Here is a 14609-nt window from a genome sequence, read left to right as displayed (position 1 = left end):
ATCATACATCTATTCAATGGTATTCATGAACTGCATCTTCACTTTAACATCTGATATAGGGGTAAGTTTGCTAGGCCTTTGCACTTACCATTTTAGATTGTATATTGGTAACAATGTCCAAGAAGTGTTTTTCTTCCATTGGCAATGAATGATTGGCTAAATATATCCATTATAGAACTACAATGTAGGGTCATTTTCTTATACAATGGCCTTCATTGGGCTAAGCATACCAGTAATGCATTAATCCACCTATCTAAAACTAGGTGTATTATCATTTCCATATCTAAAAACTTTGAAGATGGCATTAAATTATCTTACATTACCCCAAAAAGTGTCACTGTTAACTTTTTCCACCGTCCTCTCTTGCTCTAGTTTAGAGGTAGGTCATCAACACCACATTAAGGTCTTAAATAGTAGTTGTAATCTCATATAACTCAATTATCCTCTTCTAGTGATTGTATGTCTATAGCATTATTAATCATCTTTTCTATCCAACCATTTTTATTCCTATCCACGAGTGCATTTTTCATGGCATGCACACAAGCACTAAATATGCTTGTAGGTTGTTGCAATCAATTTACTTTTAGTTTTGCAGTTATAAGCTTCATTAGCCCAATCTGATCAATGCATCTCGTAAGAATTTGTAATTGAAAATCAACATCTTTGTCCTACCACTAACAATCAATAGCCATAAAGATATATGTTTTCTCTGTAAATGCAGCCATACATTGGTGCGTCGACAATGACTGGTATTTATCCACCCACTCATGGTTATGCTCAATCGCTAGTGGCCTAGGTAGCTTTCATCTTCTGCATTAGAATATGATTACTCATCTTCTACATTAAAATATGATAGTCCTACTCATGATTTTCAATGGCATTATTCATCTCATAGAAGTATTACCTTGAATAAAATAATTTGTCAATGGCATCATTTCTCTCATCTTTCTTTTCCACACTGAACAATTTTATCATAGTCATTTTATGTTTCCTCTCAATTTTAATTATCCTGCAAGTAGATAGGAAAAGATGTAGAATGAACTAAAATTCGTAAGTATTCCTAGGACTATTAGTGGTAGGAGTCTTTAATGAAAAAGGTACAAATGGTCGGTCATTACCACAACCACAATGTGTTTATTTCAAAACAAAACAAATCAAGTGGCAATCCCTTAGATACTCCTCCTATTTGCTTGGGATATGAAAGATGTGTGAACAATTTTTTTATTTGGAATTCAAGTTGATAGAAATTACATCTCCACTACACAACTCCCTTCAAAATGACAAATTACATCTTACATCTTCACAATACAATTCCCTTGACTTAAGGTTTTCTCATATTTTTGTTTTAAACTGCCTTAAAAGAGGAGTTATTATTGAGAACCAATTAGGATATCTTCAAATAAAATTGAAGGAAACAAGAAATATGACGAGTAAAACTAGTCTTTTGCAACTACTCTCCACACCTTTATCTATGCTCAAAGTTTAAATTTAACTTCTATATACTTTTCCTCAACCTCTTCATCACACATGCTATGAGCCATAGAACTCGTGGCATTATGAGAAATGAATTAATAGTTACTATAAATATAGTCATGATGTCATTAAACTTAATAAATTATGGATGTGTTCAAGACTGATTCTCATTTGTTTTTCTTTGTATTTCTCTGTATTGTGTGTTATAAAAAAACAAGGATATACAAAACTATGAAACATTGCCTTTAAATTTTCTTCAAACAATGATTCCACCTACGTTTGTTTTATTTTAGTTTAGATTGTACAAAGCATAGAGCTAAGGAAGGATACACAAACAGGGGATTCCATAATTTATTGTTTAAATCTAGTAAAATAGTTATCACATTTCAAAAAATATATCAAAATAAATTTAATAAATAAAATGAAACATTTGAATATTTCTATAAAATTTAAATTTTCATTTATAAAGGAAAATTGTAAATCCTAGGTTAACCATTGAATCAAAACAATCAATTCTCTTAAGAAAGAAATTATATATGATTATTAATTTGATATTTTATATTTTGAAATGAATTTTGAGGTGCTAATTTTTTCCTTGATTTTTTACGCTTGCTACTTATTTCTCTTCAGAATGCTCTCACTTATTCATTGAAAATTTGACAAGTGCTTTTATTGTGTCTATCTCAATGCTCTTGGTATTACAATCTTCGCCACTCTTGCAAATTTAACATTGGAATAGAAATTTGTGAGTGATTTTGGTTAGTTTTAAATGTCTATTTGTAGTTTTTTTAATAATTACTTAGGATGTGGGTGCAACACTTAGACTACTAGGGTTATGCTTATAGTACAAGGGCACGCACAAGTAACTTAAACAGTGAGCTTTTCACTTGAATTGATGTAGGGATGTTTAGGCATATCTAACATGTTTAGGAGATGTAACAAAGTCTCTTGAGGGTTTAAAGGACATCCTGCCATCTCTATGGAGTCATTACAATAGGAGGATATCCTACAAATGTCCCTTCTTTGAGGAATATGTTCTTGAAAACATGGTGAAGGATGATAGGCCATTTTACTAAAATCCTTGTAATTCAAGGGCATCCCCATTCTAGATGTCTCAACTTTTGTTTTTCTTTTGGAGGGTAGAGGGAGTGCATCCTTGTGGAACATTGATTTTTTCCTTCAATATATAATTAAACCCCATTCCAACAATCCAAAGGGGGCAATGTTCCTTAGTGGGTCCCAGTTTTAGAGAGGGAATCTCAAAGAACAACTTGGTGGACACAAAATACCACATGTATTTTCTCCACTAGCATAGCCAAAAAGTTATTAGCAAACTAAAGTGTTTGGCCAAATCTAGGATGGGAAACATAATAGAATTCTATGTAAGAAAGGAAATATAATATATGAAAGGGGAAACATGGTTTGAATGCATAAGGAAAATGTTGTAGTCTATAAATGTATAGGAACTACATAAGATCCAAAACTCAAGTTATCAAAGACAAGTAAAATCTAGTTAGATGTGTAGATATCTCAATGATTCAAACAAGTACACTTCAAGGTGGCTTTCTCCTTAAAACATTGAATAGATTAGGCCTTTCAAGTCATTGAATAAAGTTAGTTTCTTCTTGAATCATTTGATTCTAAATGTCAATTTAATAGAAGATTTGTTCACCAAAGTTCTAGTTTGAGTCCAAATCTCACTTCTGAAGGATGCTTAGTAAGAGTAATGGGTTCAAATATTGATGAATACATAAAATCATCATACTTCACCATGAATCAATAGTTCTTAGCTATGTTAGATATGCATGAATATGGAAACACCCTTTCATCATATGCTATCATGCATTATGGTCATTAGATAAGGCTTTTTCCTCATTAGTACCTAAACCCACACCAAGGCTTAGAGATTTTTTTATATAGAAAAACACAAGTATGACCAATCAAATCATAGGAGATGAAAAATTTAATAAGCGTCATATAGATGCTACAAACTAGTTTTCCATAAAGATGCATCCCCATAAAATCCATATGATATTGAGACAGGTACATACTTTATACATAACCTAGAAAGTACATCCCATTGTTATCCCACCATCATTGTTTAAGACCTAGGGTCATTTATAGGATGGTCTCATTTGGAGACTTATTTGGAAACTTCAAAAGATTTTGAAGATGCCTAGAGAACTATAAAGAGTCACTATCTTGAGGACTTCGAAGCATCTCTCATGGTGGAATGAATAAAAAATTATATTGCAAACAAGCATTTGAATCCATGATGAAAATAATAGACAAGCATACCATAAAGATATCACATGATATACCTTAAGAAACCCTTCAAGAGTGAGAAAAGTAGACTTCAAAATTATCCACCCAATATACATCTACAGAATGCCCATCTATAACATCAATATCCTACATGCACTTTGTACAAACAAGAAAATGAGAATAATGTAACATGTCACAATCAATACTTCTCACATATGAAACATACAAGAGATGCTCTATCTACCCAAGGTCAACTACTCATGTGCTTGTTTTTATATCTAAATAAGATGTATAAACCACAAAGTGGGATTACATAAACCATGTGACTAATAACATGATCTTGCAAAACTATTTTCACCTTCATTTACTTTTTTATATCATTTTTTCAATATTAAATATTTTGTCAATGTGCAAACCATCATTAAATGTTTATCCTAATGTTATGTGCACCATAAAGTGATCCGTACACCCTTTAGATCCATTAGGTACACCCCAAATATTTTAGATTATAGCATTCTACAAGGTGCACAAGATACACCTTCCCAAATAGTTTTCACTTGTATACATTAAAATGGGATAGAACTGAAGTCAAATAAGAGGAACAATTATTATAGATAGCATGTACCATTAAGAAATAAAAGTGCTTAACATGCAGCATTGAAATACACCAATATTCAAGTTGGCCACCATATTAAATATTTTTAGGATTAACAAGACAAAAATAACAATTACATGCAAATATAACAAATATCAAAAAAAAAAAAAATTGCATAGAAGAGAACACAAGACACAAAAATTTAACGTGGTTCACCTAAACCCTAGGCTATGCCCACCAAACAATGAGTCCAATATTATAATTATCCAACGATTACAACTTGATTACAATCTATAATCCCTTACAACTCAATCTGTAATCCCTTATAGCTCAATATCACCACAAGAAGCTACGATCTCATCATACATTATGAATTCCCTAACCCTAAGGCATTTTATACAAGCTTTTTGTTGCTTACAAATTAGGGGTAGAATAATCTGACCAATAGAAAAAATATAACTTTTGACGCCTTTTAAAATAGTAAATTCATTCTTGGCTTCGAGGGCATTGCCCCTCGACCCTACCCTATATCATGACAGGGAGCATGCATGGGGCCACCGACCCCATGACCTTACAAGGGGTGTTGCCACTTGACCCCACCTAAGGCATTGCCCCTTGACCTGTAGAGCATGGGGGCGCTACCCCCAAACCCCCGTAGTAAATAATGGGGAGAAACTGCATCAAATGAAGTGGGGGAAAATTAATCTCTAAGTTTGATTAGGCTCATCATAAAAAACTTGAATCATCTCATTCTCTATCATGTCAATTCTAAATAGACAAGATCATATCCAAAGATATATCACAATACTTATCACATAGAAATATGCTCAATCTCAAAACTAATATCTAAATATATATGTTAAACTAGTGTTAAAAAATATGCAAATGATAATCATTTAATTATCTTGGCCATTGACTCTTCCTTTGATGGCATCTCCCTTATGGATGATGCTCCTTCTATTATGATCTCCTATGTTTTATTGGATCTATCTCCACCTCTTATTGTTGATGTAATCCCCTTTGGTAGTGTTAACTCTTCTCCAAGTGGTATTGCTCCTAATATGGTCCAACATGTGGCCATTGAGGTTCAACATTGTCAACACCTTGGTCTTGTTGATGATGTCGATTCCCTCTCTAATGGTCCCATCATCTAGTGTTGGGGATCATGCTAATATTATCACTTCAGAAATTGTTCATTGAGAAAGGAAGAAATCATGTTTATGTCATGCATAATTTTTTTATTCGGTGCAATCTTTGTAGAGGAATCAATATGTTGTTTCCTCACTCATGTTTTGCTCATTTCCTTTCTACCTCCACCAACATCAACTTATTACCCTTATTGTTAGTTCTCCCATTATTCATTTTAATTGATATATTCCTTGTTGCTCCAATATTATTAACTATAGTTTCTAGTTGTACGCATAGAATTATCGCATTTGTAACATATTGTTGGTCATTAAAACATACTATGTCATCACGGATGCTCATACAATTTTTTTGAGACTTACTATAATTAGAAATTTTGTATGAGTCAACTTGTTATAAATAGTAAGTCATTTTGGTGACTTTCCTAAAATAGCAATTTTGACTAGTGTTTAACATGTAGCTGTACGAGTCATACTTGCTAAATTTAGTAAGTGAACTATAATTCAAACTCTACAACTTGGTTGTTATATGCAACTTGATGTCATGATTGTTCATACATTTTTTTAACATTTCTACAGCTGTGAAAATTCCTAAGAAATAAAGTTGAGAGATTGGCTTGTGATTTTTTACTAGTATATTTTTATCGGGATTTTCTCCATAAATAATATGTTATGGGTGTTTTCTCTTCTCTACAATTTTCTACACTATTATATCATTAATTTCACATAAAACATTTGAATTTTCATATTGTTGATTATCTTGGTTTAATCTCAATTTGCATTCCTTTGCTATATGACCAAAGTTGTTGCATTTAAACAAGTGGTATTTTCTTTGCTTATAGATTTGTTCTTCTTGGCTCTGCATTTATTCAATATATGCCATAATTCCAACATGTAAAGCAACAATGAGGAAAAGGTGGTGTTGTGGTATTATTTCTACATTGATTTTCCTTGTGACCAACCTTGTAGCAAGTAAAACATCTTCATGTGAATCTTTTCCCATTAGTTTGACTTCTAGGCATCTCCTTAGGTTTCTCATTCTGATTTTCATTCTCCTTAACAGATTTAGAACATTTTCCTTTTTCATAACCTAATTCTTGTGTATCTCCAATTGGCATCTGTCTTTCCAATTGCTCATCAAGATTTATTGAATTGAATTTAACTCAAGTTTGTTGAATTCATTAGCTACAATAATCTCTCACTCTTTCAAGTTCATGTTCATTATATTTGGTCTCATCTAAATCAAATTGCATGTAATCAATCTAAAAGTAAACTTATGACATTCCTCATATTTCCCCTTCAATAATATTTCTAGAGTTTCTTCTTTCTTTTTCCTATCTTTAATCTCCTTGGACATCCTTAGAATCATGATCTTCATCTCATGCTTCAACTTGTCTCTTTCCTTCACAAGTTGTTCATATTGATTGACTTTTCTTTAAATGAATCATGTTTGAACAAAGTCATAAGCTTCCTTAATCTTTTCTTTCAACTCCATGTTCCTTTCATAATACTTTTCAACATCCTAAAGAGCAATCAAGAGTCGTTTCTTTACACTATTGCCTAGTTCACCCATTAGAACCTTCCTTAAGTGATTAGACTTTCTTAGAGACACAAAGCTCGAATACCAATTGTTAGGATTGTGGAAGACTGAGAGGGTGGTGAATCAATGTTATGAACTCTTCAAATACTTTAAACTAATTGCATAATCACGAAACCATACCAATAAGAAATAAATTTCCAAATCATAAAACAAACATCTAAGAACTTGTGACACCGTGATTTAAAGTAGAAACTTAATTAAGGGAAAAAAACATAGTGGGGATGCCACCAAAAACTATTACTTTGCAAAAGTAATTAACCTTTTTAAAGGTTTTAGTACAATAGGGGTGAATGCATAAGCATCCAGGCTTACAACCTAGAATACACTTCTCAAATACAAATAGAGTGAGTTACAACCCAACTGATTACAAATATAGGGCTAAAACCCCAAGATGGACAACAATTCAAATATTGAACCAAATAGTAGCATCACCTTATGCTTGAACAATTCCTTATAAATACAATTTGATTAATTTGACCATATAAATTTATCTTTTGGTACATAAAACATGTCAACAACACATCATCAAGTTTTCTTATCGTGTTGCTTTTTAAATCAATCAAAAAATTAATCAGTTATACTTGAGCTCAATGCTTATTCAAGTCAGCTCCAAAAAGTGGATAATATGTAGAACATACCATAGCTCACCACTCAAATCTTTATGCTAACCTTAATGAAAAGTACATATGATATATTACGGTTGTTTTAACCATAATCAATCATCAAAATGGATGTATCATTGATTTATAGGATCTTGATTAATCCAACATAACTCTACCTGTGTATAAATATTTTTTTGTGAATCTAATACTCAAATCATCATAACTTCCCCAACTTCATCATCAAAATCCACGATCATAGAACTGCATGCATGATAACTTGTACAATCATCATGTAACTGTGTAATGAAAGATTTTCTAGAATTTGTTTACATGGATCCAAAAACTAACCTAGTACCACCATATATACTCTTACTTAACTAATTTCTACAAGTGACCTTCAATAACTTCAAAAAATAATAGCAAAACAAGATAATACAATGTAGTTACCATCAACCACAACATACAAAGTATCTCCAATACTGTCTCTTGACAACAAATATAACATATATCTTGAAATATCTTCAAGTGGGGGGGGGGGGAGGGAAACAAACCTTCAAAAGAATCCTTAATCAATTTATTGTCTTAAAAATAAAGATTACAATGCATATCCAAATTGTACATGGATACTTTGAAAAAATCAAGCTTTTCACATGTAGTCCATGTGAACAAGCAAATGCGAAATATTGCAAGTGAGAGCATTGCAATTAGGATTAGTGAATGGAAGACCAAGAGTGATAATGCCTTCAATCCATTACAAAATTAAAGAATTCAAAGAATTACTCAACCCTTAATATATGTTTCCTTTATTTAATTTTGTAATCAATTAGTAATTGTCAAATTTAGTTGAAAGTTTTGTAACGCCCCGCTCGGGAACCCAAGAGAAATAAACCTAACATGTTACAATGTTTATTGAACTATTTTTTTATTTTAAAGTTTAAACAACATCAAGATAACATTAATGTGGAAGCAATAAGAACATACACATCAAAAACACATTTGCAATTACAGATATAGTTTCAATTCCTCAAGGGCTCCTTTACGTTGAATCACATTTAATAATTTTAAAATTAATTAATTTAAGTTTCAAGTACAATGTCTCACGAACATAAAGAAATAACAAATACATAATCGCATAAGCAAATGCATAATTATAAACAGTACAATGAAAGTACATCCAATTAATAACATCCACTACACATGTCGCAGGGTATGTGAGAATAGATACAATACATCAGAATACATGATAACATATATACATCATCTGAAAAGAAGTCTTCGAGATAAGGAATAAGAATGATAAAGGTACATCTTTTGCAACGAACATCCAACAGTTGGCAATGTAAAGGGGAACCCAAATGGTAAGAAGACACTACCTCTCGACTGCGCGGTTACCTAGTCAGGCTCCCACTCCCACCGTGCAGGGAAGATAATGAACGATCCACATACGGCTAATCAAACATAAAACATTCCTAGGCAAGGTACCCCTAATAGCCAAAACTACCTCAAAGGTAATACATGCTACTCAAGAAGATAAAATAATCCAAAAGTAAGAACACTCAATCCAATACCAACTCCACATAACCAAACATCATACACAAACCAAGTATAAACCAAATACCAAGATCATAAGATAAAGTCAACGAAAGATAATCACCTCAAGTCAAAAACCATATGTCAAAAGTACACCATCCATGAATCACCAATCCTCATCAATGAAAGCAATAATCACAATAAATACATCCAACAATAAGTACACCACCAGAGGTACACACAAAAATCTACAGAGAAGACTCAGGCTACATACTAGGGAGTGTCATCACATGGCTACTTGAGTTACCTTGGACTGATCTTTTAATAGACCCCGGACCCTCAAGCGTTGAGTTACCCTGGACTGGTTACTCTAAACCCCAGACCCTCAACATCACACATGTGGAAACCAAAAAGCCCTCTCAAGAAGACGAGGCACTCATCCCATTCCCATCCTTAGTCTATACAAGCACTCAAGGCATGGGTGGATCAAATATCTCTAACTTATCTTTTTAGTGTGTTTCCCCCCCATAAATTTTAATTACTAGATTATCACTTATTACATAACTTGCATTAGGTTACCCTGGCACTGACCACTTTGGGTCTCGGATCCCTATGCAAGCCACCCCCAAGTCACGTACCTAGACAACCTCTCCTAAGCACATAAAAACACAGTTTTGTCCCATACCACAACACTCATAAAGATCAAACTCGGTTCCTTAATAGGCAACCTGATAATAAGATGGTTCTCCCATCCAAGAACAAATAAAAGTTCCACAAGATAAACCTCATAAATATAATCTCCAATATGAATCACAAAACACGTCATAACATCTAGCCACATAAATGGTATAACAGAAATCCCACAAAACCTCTGGTGTACATCCTAGACTTGTCATCACCTAATCAACTTGAAAATCCAAAAGCATAGATAGTACAAGCAACATCACAATTTCATAGTTTAGGTTTGATTTGATAATACACAATAAAGTCAAAAGTAAAGTTTCAATTTTGTGTTCAATGTACGTTTCAAGTGTAGGAGATTCTCGATTTATTCCACCTAATAACCCATTCATTTATTCGACTTAAATATGTAAAATTACCATCATAATAAAAGTCATTTCCTAGTAGAATAATCTGGAAATAATCGTTTTATTCCATTTAGGTTATAAAAAGAAAATAACAGTTCATTGATTTTAAATAAAATAACCATAATTTTAATAAAATCAATATTATTAAATATGATAAATTAATAACTTCATTGATTAACTCTTATCGTTAATAGATCCTAATTAAATCAAATTTAATTAGATTAATTAATAATTAATAAATTTATTTAAATTTATTTAATTACAAAACATTTATAAAAATTAATAGTAAAATTATTAACAAATAATTATATAATTGAATAATACAAAATGTTATTAAATTATAATGTAAATCTATTACCATTTAAATTAAATAAATTTTAAAATGTATTAAAATTTATTAAAAATGAAATATTCATATATAATGGCGTGTTTAAAGGCCCGCCGGCCTGGTACCTGCGACAGCAGGGTACCCTGTTGCGCGCAGCAGCAGTACAACTGTTGCCAGCGGCAGCAGCGGTACCGGCTGCCGCGGCCATTAATGCCGGCAACAGGTAGGGGGGGGGGGGGGGGTAATATCCCCACCCTTTGCATTATAATTTATTTATTTTTTTTAATTTTTTTTTTTATTATATACAAAACCAAAAAAACCCATTTCGCCCCCCCAACATTCAATTAAATTTTTAATAATATTTATTTATTTATTTTTAATATATATGTATATATATATATATTTTTTAACATATTTTTCTATTTATTTATTTTTAATATATATATATATATTTTTTAACATATTTTGCAAATATGGTTCATTAGAAAAATTTCTATTAACCATATATATATATAATTTAAAATTTTATTTTTTTAATAAAATTTTAATCCAAAACAATGCCCCTTCAATAATATGATTTTTTTTTTTTAATAAACGATTGCCATTTAAATTTGGTAGGAAAATTTAAGTTGAAACAATTGAATTTTCAATCTACGATCAAACCCTTACCAAGTTTAAATTTCTCAATCAAGAACACATAATTGCATACCAGAAAAACAACACATGCAAAAGACACAGAGCAGACAAAAACTTGAAGGGTGAAAACCACTATACAGTCAAGCCACGAGATCCTACCTGGATCTGATGCTAACCTCTGACAACTAGATGCAAATTCCTAGCGCAAGAAAAATCTTTCCAAGCCACGTAAAATTCTTTTCTTTCCAAACCCTTCGAGTTGCTCTCCATAAACCTGTGTGTGCAATAATGACCCAAAAACCCCTAATATAGACTCTAATTACCTTTTAGGGTTTCTGTCACCACCACTTCTAAAATTATAATTATTTAATTTTAATTAATTCTTTCATGCACAATTAATTTTCTTTTTTAATTAAGATATTATTTTATTATTCCTTTCATGCACGTTAAGTGAATTATTAAATTACTTTATTTAATTTTCCACTTGACATCGCTTTAAATTAATTTTCTATATTTTAAACTCATTCATGCGAACTTAAATCTTTTTTCATAAATTAATATCTTTTCACTTCTTAATTTATTTTTGAACATTTAATTTGATAAATATTTATTAACTTAAATAACAATAATATTTAGCATTTATTTAAAAATGAACTCTAAATATATTATTATTAAATTAAATAAATATTATCACCTTCTAAATTTATTCTTAAAACTTTTATCTTCAAATTCAATTCTTTATATTTAATTAATTTTTCAATTAATTAAATATAATTAAATATTAAAATGTCATAATAATTTCCATTAAATTAAGTTATTAATTTAATCTTTTAATTAGACTTAATTAACAAAAAATTCACCAAAGACTCACAAAACAACATACACACAAAATACTCACGGGTTTAAAAAGGGTAGACAGTTTGTTACGAGTCCTCCTTGTAGGACAAGTATTTTAGGCTATGGCTAGGATTGGACCTGATCATTATCTTCTCATTCTCACCATTTGAGTATATTTAATAGGGCACGCTCATCCTGGCAATTCAGGGAAGTCGATGCCCGGTACCTGCATTCTGCATAAAAGATGAGCATGTACATGTATATAATATATCTAAACTAAACAAACAATGGCGGGGAGTGGTTCATCGTGTAGATCCTGACTAGCAAGTGACTATGACTCCCTCCTTTAACCACATCAAACACGTCAGACAAAAAGATAAAATAAACACGCACACCATACACATGCAAGTATGGGGTAAGTATCGTAAAAAAAATCACAAGTCTAACATCAAATGTGTACATATAATAATGCATCTCTATCAATACAACATAATCATCATTAAAGACATCATGTTAACATTTTTATGAAAGAAACCACACTTACTAACTAGGAATCATTATTAACGTCATGTGAAATGAAATCAACTAAACAATTATAACCGATATATTTGTAATCAAAGTCAAGAAATAATATCATAGTATTGTAAATCCAATATCTCTAAAACTAATCAATGCATAAAATTAGCCTAAGGAATTTGACAAAGATATAGAAATGCGAACTAGGGGCAGGCACTACAAGTTTTAGAATTAATCAGTGGCTTATATTCTACACTGCTACAAATCTTAATATAAAATTATTAATTTGACTTTTGCAAATGGATAATTATTAAATTTTAAATTTTATAAAAAAATTATTTTATTATTTAAGTGTTTAAATCATTAACAAATCAAAATTTTGAATTTTGTATATCTTTTGGTTTTGTGACTCATGTGACTTGAAATAGGTGAAAATAAAAGGAAAAAATACATTGACAACAATTAAGAACAATAATTCATATTTGTATATCCTTTTCTTTCATGCTTCAAATGACCTAGAATTAAATAATAATAATATAATAATCCTTATAGGCAAGAGCCTACAACACAACGGTAACTTGTGAGCCTCTCCTGTGGGAGGTCTTGGGTTCAGATTCGCTTAACACTTTAAAATGATGAATTACAAAAAATAACAATAATTAATCTAAGCTTCGGTCGTTTACCAATCCAAAATAAAATAAAAAATCCTTGTATTAAATACTTTGCATCATATATAGTTGAATATTAATTTTTAAATAGGCAAGAGCCTACAACACAATGGTAAATTTTGAGCCTCTTATCTGAGAGGTCTTGGGTTCGAATCTACAGAAGCTTAATAAATAATAATAATTAATCACATCACATAATAATAATGAATCTTGGCTCTGGCCTCTTACCAATAAAAAAAAAAAAAATATTAATGTTTAAATTATAAAGATAATTTTATCTACAATATAACCACATGGCCCCAACACAACACATACATAATTAATTTTCAAAAATTAAATTGGTGCATGACGATTGTCTTATAAAACCTTCCAACTAAACAAACTAACTCATAACTAATATTTATATTATTCATTTATTATTTAATAACCTATGCTAAGAATTTGTTCTTGACAAATATGAATTGTTGAGATTGTGTGTTGCACACATTGCAAAATATTAGTTATATTGTGTTATTCTATTTTATTAAGTAATGTTGCACATAGGAGCACCTAGATGGATGTGTTATATAGGGATTCTCATGGAGTTTCCATGATGACTTGTATTGACGCATTGTGATAAAATTTTATGTAATTATTTAATATTGAGAAAAAAATTAAATGCCCAATATTAAATGTGGGTCAATAGTTGTTTGGTAGCACATTGTTTATGTTTTACCACTTGGTGATTTTGGGGGTGCTTGGTACTATAAAAGCAACCACATGGGTAGTTGTAGAGGCAAGAAAAGTCAAGAAAGACAAGGTGAGACAGGTTAGCCACACAACATTTGTGAAGATTTGAAGCATGACATGGTGTCTGTGATTCATGCTTGTTCACATAGATTGCATGGTTGCAGCTATGGTTTTGAAGGCTTCCATGGTTGTATTGTGATAATGTTTTGTTGAAATATACATGGTGATGGATGATTTTGGACGTTGTGTTTTTATCTCAATAAGGCTTTCTTAAGGTATATTTGGTGTCATATTTTTATGGGTATGTTGTCTATTCTCTTGCACGTGGATTATAAGTGCTTCTTTATTTCAAATTTATTATGGTTATGTGGAAATAGTGATATTCTTTGTTGCAAGTGTAATGCCTCGCCATTTGACCCAAAAGAAGTAAACCTAAAGTTATCCTAAGTTTGACAAACTTTTTTAAAAATAAAATAAAATATAACAACAGTTATAAAATAGCAGAAGCAATTAACATACACTCATACATACCATAAAATAGATTACAACTCTTAAGAGTCCCATGACATTGAATCACATTTAAGCTTAACTAATAAT

The 14609-nt window shown here is 31.1% G+C and overlaps 1 pseudogene; it reads left to right on the top strand.

Annotated features, from left to right (window-relative positions):
* Positions 1-742: 742 nt before the first annotated feature.
* The window catches only part of LOC149562838 (protein CTR9 homolog), a 28402-nt pseudogene continuing 14535 nt past the window's right edge, over positions 743-14609 (top strand).

Source organism: Cupressus sempervirens, chromosome 4 (genome assembly GCF_028749045.1).
Source record: "Cupressus sempervirens isolate cs-2001-9-10 chromosome 4, ASM2874904v1, whole genome shotgun sequence".
Classification (NCBI taxonomy): Eukaryota; Viridiplantae; Streptophyta; class Pinopsida; order Cupressales; family Cupressaceae; genus Cupressus; species Cupressus sempervirens.
This window is presented reverse-complemented; position numbering and strand designations above follow the sequence as displayed.